The following is an 8,951-nucleotide window of genomic DNA, read 5'->3' on the forward strand; positions in this document are numbered from 1 at the left end:
TGAGAAGTGCAGGACACCCTCAAAGACTGATATATTTTCATGCTGCTCATAACATTCTGGCCAGGTGTCAAACTGTATCACTAAACCATCCCTTTTTATTTTTTACATAGTAGGTGTTTTTTCTCTCTGGATTTTAGAATTATTACTTACGGTACTGTTGCTCCAAATTTTAGTATGCAGAAAGGAAGAAATACAAATAAAAAAATACAAATAAAATTTGAAGTTACAGGTGTCAAAGACCATGCCTATGGAAGCATTTATGGGCCTGTATGAACATGTTTCCTTTTTCAGGTGAATTGATAAAAACAATAATAATTTCAGAGTAAAAGCAAAATGCTTAAGGCATTTTTGTGGCAAACTGGTAGAATTTAGTTATGTACTAAGGTTCTTGGCAAACAATCCTTTTTGGTAAATGGGACACATTGCTCCAGAGATCAGGCAGAGAGTCAGCAGAAACATGATTATATCCATGCTCTCTCTGCTAAGTGCAGGCCTTCCCTAATCCTAAAAAGGATCCACTAACACTGTCTGATTTATTTTCTACATGTCTAAGGTAAATGGAAGGGGATGCTTTTGAGTGATGATCTCTAGTCTGTGCTGTGCACTGTACTCTGCTTCTCGTGGGACTGAGCAGGAGGAAGGGAGCTGAGGCAGAGCAATGGTCACAGCCACGAGGATCTTACTGAGAATGTAATCCAGATTTCTGTTTAGGACATATGAATATGGAAATGGGACACAAGAAAAGAAGCAGACTGTTTCCAGGATATATAAAACACTGCAGCAGAAGGATCTTTCCTTATTGGTATGGTGGAAATCTACTGGTAAAATTTATGGCCAGGAATTCAAGCTTAGAGCTCAAGGAAGTTGACCTAAATGAGAACCTAAGATACAACTAATAGGATAACTAAGTACATACATACATACATGTAGATGTAAAAATGTCTTTTTTTCTTTAATGTTTACTGAGTCAGTTGTTTTTGTAATGTGTTTTCATGTGCCATCTTCATCTGATGTCATCTGGTTTTGTGGGGGAAGTTGTTTTTTTAATCACTTCAAGCAGTCATACATATACAGAATAATAGAGCAAAATAAAATTCATGCATTTTGATGTTGGTCAAATTGTGTCCTGCCAGTATTTCATTTGCTCAATAAAATTTAATTCTTCTATTATAGTGAAGAGGGTCATGGGGGAAGATGCTTCACTAAACCTTGGACTCTCAGTAAAGGCTACCACTCCAGATAATCCTGTGTCTCCTTTTATGCTGCATCAGTAACTGTTTCTTGGTAAGTGAAGAGAGGCCCATTAGCTGGAATAAACTGAACATTTAAAATATATCTGCTATTGATGGGGTAAAACCAGAAGGAGATGAGATTTTTCTTTTGTCAATTGCAAGTCATGGAAGCACCAGAACTGCCTCTTTCATATGGCCTTGACTCCTTTTTCATGCAGTCCCATGTTGTCATGAAAAACATTGTTGTCTCGAGTTGGTGCTTCAAGTGCTTTGAGGGTCAATGACATTGGGCCCAAAGCATTGTCTGTAATGTTTGCTTAGCATTAATTGAATTTTCTCTCTGTGCTTGTCTTCTTAACCTTTTTTTTTCTCTTCTGTTGTAGAATAGGGACCAAAAGTGGAAGTAAAGGTAACACTAAGTCATTAGTCAGCTTTTCAGATCTTCTGCTGTTGGATACATGCAAATCTTGTCAAGCCTATCAAAAGTCTTCATAGATGTTTAAACATTCCCTTTTTTGCTCATTTTTTTTCCTTAGTTGCCTGACAGAGAAATATTTTGTTTGTATCACAGCAGTCCAACTTTGGATGCTGTTTCGTTATGTGAAAAGTATGCACATCCTAAATTAATAAATACATGATTTTTTTCATGAGGAAAATAGGTCAGTTTCAAGGTCTTTGGAAGAAAAGCAATGACTACCACATTTACTGGTGCATCAACATTACATTTTGGAGAACTTGAAGAGAACAACTTCTCTTAAGTTTATTGCCAATATTTATGATCTTCCTTGCATAAGACTTGGCTTGAGGTGAATTTTAGAATTCAGTTTCAGGCCTTCACTTATTTCAGTTATTTTGCCTGTGTTGGATTTCTTTTTTTTTTTTCCTTTTCTTCTTCTAGGTCATCTCCTCATCTATATATTCCTTGAGTAATTACTGCCATTTTACATGTACTGCTCCTTGGACTCTTGATCCTCATTACAAATATTACTGTCTCACTGAAATTGTCAGCCTGTGACTGAGTATCCTTAATGAACAGTAAATTCTACTGAAGGCCTTTCCCTTCCTTGGAGAAGGTGAAGACTTATCTTTCATGTTTTTCAGCTGGTGCAAATTTTCCATTGTTGTTTTAGGAAACAGGTGTTTTACATAAAACCTCACAAGTCTTTAACCCTCAGCTCTCACAGCCTATTTGTTTGTTTGTCATCATTATTATCCTTTATGCCCATGCTGCTGCAGTTAGGACAGGCTTGTAGGGGGTTGGAGGGGCTGAAAGGACCCAACATTCAGCTTACAGACTCAAGTTTGGTACAATTAAGGAACTATGTCTGGAAAACTTGGTCATGCCCGGGCATTGTTATTGTGAGGTCTGGGTAGCTTCACCTTCAGCTGATTCAGAGAGCCATCACTCTCTACATAGCTGTGTCCTCATTTGTGGTGTCTGGATTCCCAGCAGGTCCTTTTCTTGCCACAGTCCAGTGGCAAATCTGAGACTGGTGCTGCTACACTACTGATGCAAAACTAGGCAAGTTAGGCAAAAATGCCTTTCAAAAAGTTTTAAGCTGTGGTCACCTGGGTTTCAGTGTGGTGTCTCATGGAGTGTGATTGTTTCCCTAACATGTTATATCTGAAAAAAAAGCAAACCTCAACATGCCTAGATTTTTGAAGTTATTTTATGGGGTAATGGTGAAATCAAAAACCAGCTGAGATGTTCCTCCTTGTCAGACTGACTGAAGAGGCCAGTTGCCACATTCATCCCTAACATACTGAGGGTGTTATTGTGGGTAGGATTGAAAGTGAGCGCGTTGCTTTTAAACAAAAAATTGCTTTAATAATTACTTGGTCTTTTCAGCTCAGACTAAAGCCCTGTTGGTTTTTGTGTCCATTTACATATGTGCTTCCAAGGTTTTTCTCCCAAACTTGAGCTGCCACTGGTGAGTTGTCCCATATCACCACTGTGAGCTGTTTGAATGAAACCATGGATCAGCTCATGCCTCCTGTGTTTGCCACTTCCTGATTTACAGTTTGCCACAGTCACAAAGGCACTTGGCAATGTTGTTGGATTTGAAGAAGGGTTAGCATCTGGTTAGGATTGCACCAAGCAGGATGAAATGTCTGCCTTTACCTCATAGCCCTGTGCAAGTGGTCTGGGATGAGAAGCCAGAGGAACCTCAATGCAACTTGCAGCCAGCACTGCATCAAATACAAGGCAGTTATCTAGAAAATGCACACAGTGCATAGCTATGGATCAGGAAATTAGGGAATGGCTCATTACTAAGGAAACCTCTGCTTCTTTGCAATATTATACTTTCTTAACATTTCATGTCTTTTGATATACATGACATTTCTACCTTCCTTTCTTTTTCCCATGCATCTTTGTGAAGGAATTTCTGTTGAATTCAGCTGAAGCAAAAATAGTCTGGTACTATCACACGAAAACCCCAGAGCCTCATATTGACTGTTTTAGAGGTAATTCATTTGCCTTGGTGGAGAAATAGGCAGAAAAGTTACTATCTATTCCAGTTTTCACTATTCCTCACATTCAGAGAAATGGAAAACCCAGCAGACACCTTTTTCTTTGTATTCTTGCCCATGTTTCATTAAGTTTAAATCCTACATTTGAAGCAAGAAACAAATGATCAGAATTAAGCTGTTATTGAGTCACAGAACTGGCTGGTTGACAATATATTTATTAATAAGTAGTATTTATTTTAATTATGACCCAAGTGCAAACTTTCTAGGTCACACTACTAATTACTCTTCTGGTTTATAACTGCAGTAAATTTCACACAGGAATTTTAATTAAAAGGTCTTTGAATGGTGAGTACGTTTATTTACTTGTTAATTGAGATAACGAACACTGCAACGTGGTCTGACAATGTTTATTAGTCTTTTCTTTGAGGAAGATAATCCCACTGGAACCTTGGAGTTTCAGATCCTGAGGTGCAAAGATGAAATAATTGTAGCTTTTCATGCTCAGGACCATGAGAGGATAGTGGTAGCAACATGGAGGATTATGTTCCAGTGAATGAAAATATTTTCCTGCCCATTCGAGATTTGGCACAATTGAGAAATACAGTTTTCAGATTTTCATTAATAGGGTTTCTTTTTTAAAATCTGACAAGTGATAAGATCAGATAGAGTTATTGCTGTATGAAAAATTTACAAGAACCTCCATTCAGAAGGCAAAATAAAATAGGAACCATGTAGCTAAAATGAGTCACTCAGCAATAGATGATGGGAGGTAAGTGTAAACTGCCATCAGCCAAGGTAAGACTAGTTTTCTAGAAAAGGCAAAGAACAAGGACTGAAGTCTAGAGAATTTTGCTTTTTATGACTTTGTATTGTAATATCACAGATAGAAGCACCTAAAGCAATGAGGAGAACAGAACAGTATAAACCACTCATTATCCCTGCATTCATTAGTAATTTACCTTTCTTTCTCTTCCTCTCCAGGGCTGCTCTTACTCTGCTTCTTGTGGGGGACATCCACAACCTCTTCCAGGATATCCAAGTACAGCTTGCTCAACAGAGTGGCTAGGCTGGCCACCACCTGTGGCTGGGATCCCTTCTATTCGAGGGGTGGCTGTCCCCATCTACATCCACCTGTGAATGAATTGACAGGCAACAGGTAGGTCACTGCTACAGGCAGAAGAAAACACCTCCAAGACACAAGGGTAGCCCTGGCCTGGGCTCGGTGGTTGGAAACCACAGGCTTGCAGCACTGCTCTTTAGTGGATTTGATCTGCTCCCAGCATCAATAGTTGCTTAGCTACTCCATCTGTCCTGGCACTGGGCTAGTCCCAATACTGTAAATAAGATTATGGTATTTACAAGAACCAACACTGCTTTGTTCAGATAGCCCCCCCTCTAAGAAGGCTTCTTTGGAACAATTTGGTATTTCTAAGAGCTTGTGCAGAGGTGGCTGAGTGATGAGAGGGGTGATAGCATTGGCTGCACATCTCCTGGAGGAGAGTGGAGCAGTGGCTTTGTTTCATGAGGGGAAAACTCCTGGTACATCTTGGGGAGAAGGCTGTGATGGAAATCTCTGTGGTGCTGCACCTGCTCAGAATCCAGTCCTGCTGCCTCCGTGTGTCATGGCTATGGCTATGGGGCACTACACCACACTCTGCACCATAGAAATACCAGTCCATTCCTTAGAGAGGAAAACCGTGCTGTATGGCCATCTGGACTGGAGGTACCAGAGAGGAAATGCATTAAAACTGATACATACATAAGGAAGAGGTAAATGGGAAAAAGCAGAAAATGGAGAGTGCAGCTTTCCTTCACAAGAAGTCGCCCAACCCATCTGAGAGACCAAAAGTTTTGTGATTGGTCTTCTCTGTTCTCTGAGATCCTGGCTGGGTATAACATTTGTGGCTGGAAGAAAGCCTTTTCCTTGGTTTTAATACTGATTACTTTTTATACTAGTTACAAATCCAGTAAGTCTAGTAGTTCCTAGCACAGAACCAGACATAGTCGGTAAAATTCCTGCTAGCTCTGTCTCCTGGCTGTGCCAAGAGCTGTTCCCAAATCTGCCAGCAGGTTCAGGTAATGGAGCAGAACAAGGCTGTTCTTCTATGGCAAACAGGTGTTACGGTGCCTAGGCTTTGGAGCAAGGACTAGAGAAGACTCTTTTTGTACAATTTCTCAGAGATCTTTATTCCCCAAGAGGGGGGTACAAAAAAGAGCCAGGAACAAAATCCATGCCTGCTTTTAAACCTGAGGTGTGGGGGTGTGGAACAAGCAGGTGATTGGTCCCAGGACAGATAGACAGGGGTTTTTCCATAACATAGGGCAGGGTCAGGGGACAGATGGACAGCTGACTGAAGGTTCCAGGGACAGGGCAGGGGTAGGGGAGGTACACAAAGGGGGACTTGCCTGGGACCTGACCCATACCTGACCCTTTGAGCAGCGGGAAATGGAAAAACCATTGATACAGAACTCCAAACATCTTAACCAAAATCCACCACCACAAGAACCCTCTCCTTTGTGCTCAGATCTGCATAAAGCCCTCCCCCATGACTTGTTTCAGTGCAGTGAGTTGATCAGATGCACCATTACGAAAACACAGCTGATGTTGGCTTGTCTCTGTACTGCTGTTGGGAGGAAAATGTTACAACTGGAAGATTTGGCAATTTTTGTCAAAATAACCTTGCAGCTGGGAATGCTAAGGATGTCAGTGTGGGGAAACTCCATTTACTATGCCTAGTGTTGTCCATCTCTGCCTGTTTTGAGAAGTAGAACACTTGTGCAGAGATAATAAACTCTCACAAACATGTTTGAACCTCCTGCTGGGAGAGAAAGACATGGTAAAAGCACAGCCTTGTAATAAAGTGCACATGCACAAAGCCCTTTCATACATTGAGGCAGGCTGTGGGGGCTCCCCAACACTGTTCTCTGGGACAAACTCAGTCCCCCCAGTGTCTCTGTTGCCTGGCATTGTTAGCAAGGTAATGATATAATCTAATTTGCATTTCAGCTGTGGTTTGGTGGTTGTCCTGGTCCCCTGTTTGTGTCAATTCACACAGTTGTGCATCTCTTGGAGTACCCATAATGTTGTCTCTATATGCAGATACTCACTCCTAAGCAGAGGACTTAATTTCTGAGACATGATGGCCTTTAGGCCCAAGTGCAGGTCCCCATTCCAAGCATTTGTTACAGCTTGCCTTGTAAAGAAGTGTTTTGCTGTCTGTCAACACTGGGAAAGATATTAACTATATGAATAGGGCAACTTGGTGCAGCCCGTGCAAATAAAATTTTGGCTCAAGATAAATTTTAATTTCCTGGTGGTAGTTCTGGGCTCTATATATTTAAGATGAAATTCTGTTTTTTTTCAGGAACTGCTTAAAGATATCAGTGGAATTAATTAGTGGAGTTAGCAGAACAAACAACTCAGAGAGCATTGTATTGGTATTTGATGACTGTCTTGGTCATACTTTGCTGGCTCTCATCAAATCCTTCCACCACTTGGACAGAATCATTACTAGCTGCCCATTAGAACCTAGTGTCCATAGAATCTAGTGTCCTAGTTAATTAACAGATTCAATACCTTGGCATAAGGTACCACAACCATGCTTGGAAGGTTATATCCTAGTAGCAGTGCATTTTTACTTGTAGAATATATTTTAGTTTTGTTGATAACCCCCAAGCGAACAACTGCTGAAGCTTTGGTACTTTGTTGCAATACATGAATTGTACCACTTCCCTGAAGCACTTTTTGGATAAATAAACCCAAATAATGGCTCAAAAGAATTTTCTGTCACTTTTAGACAAAATCAATCAAAGCTATAAGGCTTCTGTCAAACTCTGAAACAATCTGTTCTCTCATAGGAGCTTGATTATTGTACAAACCATAGCTGTGTTTTCCTTAAAATCAGGTTCTCTCACAGTGAGAGAGGTTTATCTCACCAGGTTTATCTGTCTCTTGTTAACAGGTTGCAGAATTCAGATGATGGCTTGAATAAATAAAAAAATGCATAAAATGTACCACAGTTCCCCTGCAAAGCATCCTTGGCTGCCTGATGGCAATGGACACAACCATCTATGTCTGCAGTTGCGTGTCACTTCAATGCCAGAGATTTCTGAATCAACTGGGGAGATGTTGACATCTGCCTGAATCTTTACTTTCCCTGGCTAATGAAAAGGATATCTGAAATTTTGTGGGCTGTCAGGTAGGCTCTGCTCTGTACCAGACTCTGTAACTAGCCTGGATTGCAGTCCATTCTCATTTGACTCAGTTTTGTTAAAGGGGTGAAAGTGCACTTTCAATAAATGAGAATATGTGATGGCTGTGCCTATTCACTTGCACTGATGATTGCAGTTATATTAATTCTGGATGATATTTTATACTGGTTTGTGACTATCTTTTAGAAAAACTTGATATTGAGTCCTCCTTATCTCCAAGTTTCAGAATCCTATTAATGAGCCTGTGGAACTACAAAAGCAGTTTTGTGTATGCTTTCTAGACTGGAGTTTTGATGCTCAGTAAAAATGTAGAGTGAACTGGGAAATATTATTAAAAATATCCAGTTTCATCAATTTCATGGGAAACCTGGACAATGTAGAAAATGAAGCCTATTCTCTGAGAATAATGCTAGAAATTTCCTTTATGTTATATGAAGTTAGATGCCTTTTCTTCTAGATAAATTGTTAGAAAAATAATGGCTCCTATTATTATTTTGGAAGGATTTTTTTTTTTAATTTTAGTGTTTTTTATTTGTTTGTTTGTTTGTTTGTTTTCCATTTTAGTGTTTTGGGGCTTTTTGCTTTTTTTTTATTGTGAGTTTTTTATCATTGTGGTTATGTAGGTTTTTTGTTGATGATGGTAGTTTTTTTATACCATGTGCCTTGCCAGTGCTTTGCAATGTATTTTGTCATTGAACAAAGCCAGACCTTCCTTGGCTGTAAAGCAGCATTATGGCTGTGATCAGCAAGGACAGTAAAAAATAGAAGACATGCTGCTCCCTATTGATCATCACTGCATGTGGGTCAAAATGATTGTGTTGTTCTTTTTTGTTTCCTGTTCTGTCTGAGTTCATTCATGCTTGATTACCCTTCTTAGCTTTGACCTACAGCCTCGAAAAATGGCAATAAAAAGAAAAATGCTCAATACAATCACCAATAAAATGCAAATCATCAATGAAGCTTTTTTTTTTTTTTTTGAAAGCAAATATGTAAAAATTCAAATGTACCTGAATGACTTTGGGCAACTATCAGTCT

The 8,951-nt window shown here is 39.7% G+C and overlaps 1 long non-coding RNA gene across 1 annotated transcript; it reads left to right on the forward strand.

Moving 5' to 3' along the window:
- The first annotated feature begins 1,173 nt into the window (after nt 1-1,173).
- Nucleotides 1,174-7,970, forward strand: LOC134564286 (uncharacterized). Its single transcript, XR_010083508.1, has 3 exons — nt 1,174-1,284; nt 4,686-4,860; nt 7,667-7,970. It is a non-coding gene; the product is annotated as an uncharacterized LOC134564286 (long non-coding RNA).
- The last annotated feature ends 981 nt before the right edge of the window (nt 7,971-8,951 follow it).

The sequence above is a fragment of the Prinia subflava genome, chromosome Z (assembly GCF_021018805.1).
Source record: "Prinia subflava isolate CZ2003 ecotype Zambia chromosome Z, Cam_Psub_1.2, whole genome shotgun sequence".
In the NCBI taxonomy this organism is placed as follows: Eukaryota; Metazoa; Chordata; class Aves; order Passeriformes; family Cisticolidae; genus Prinia; species Prinia subflava.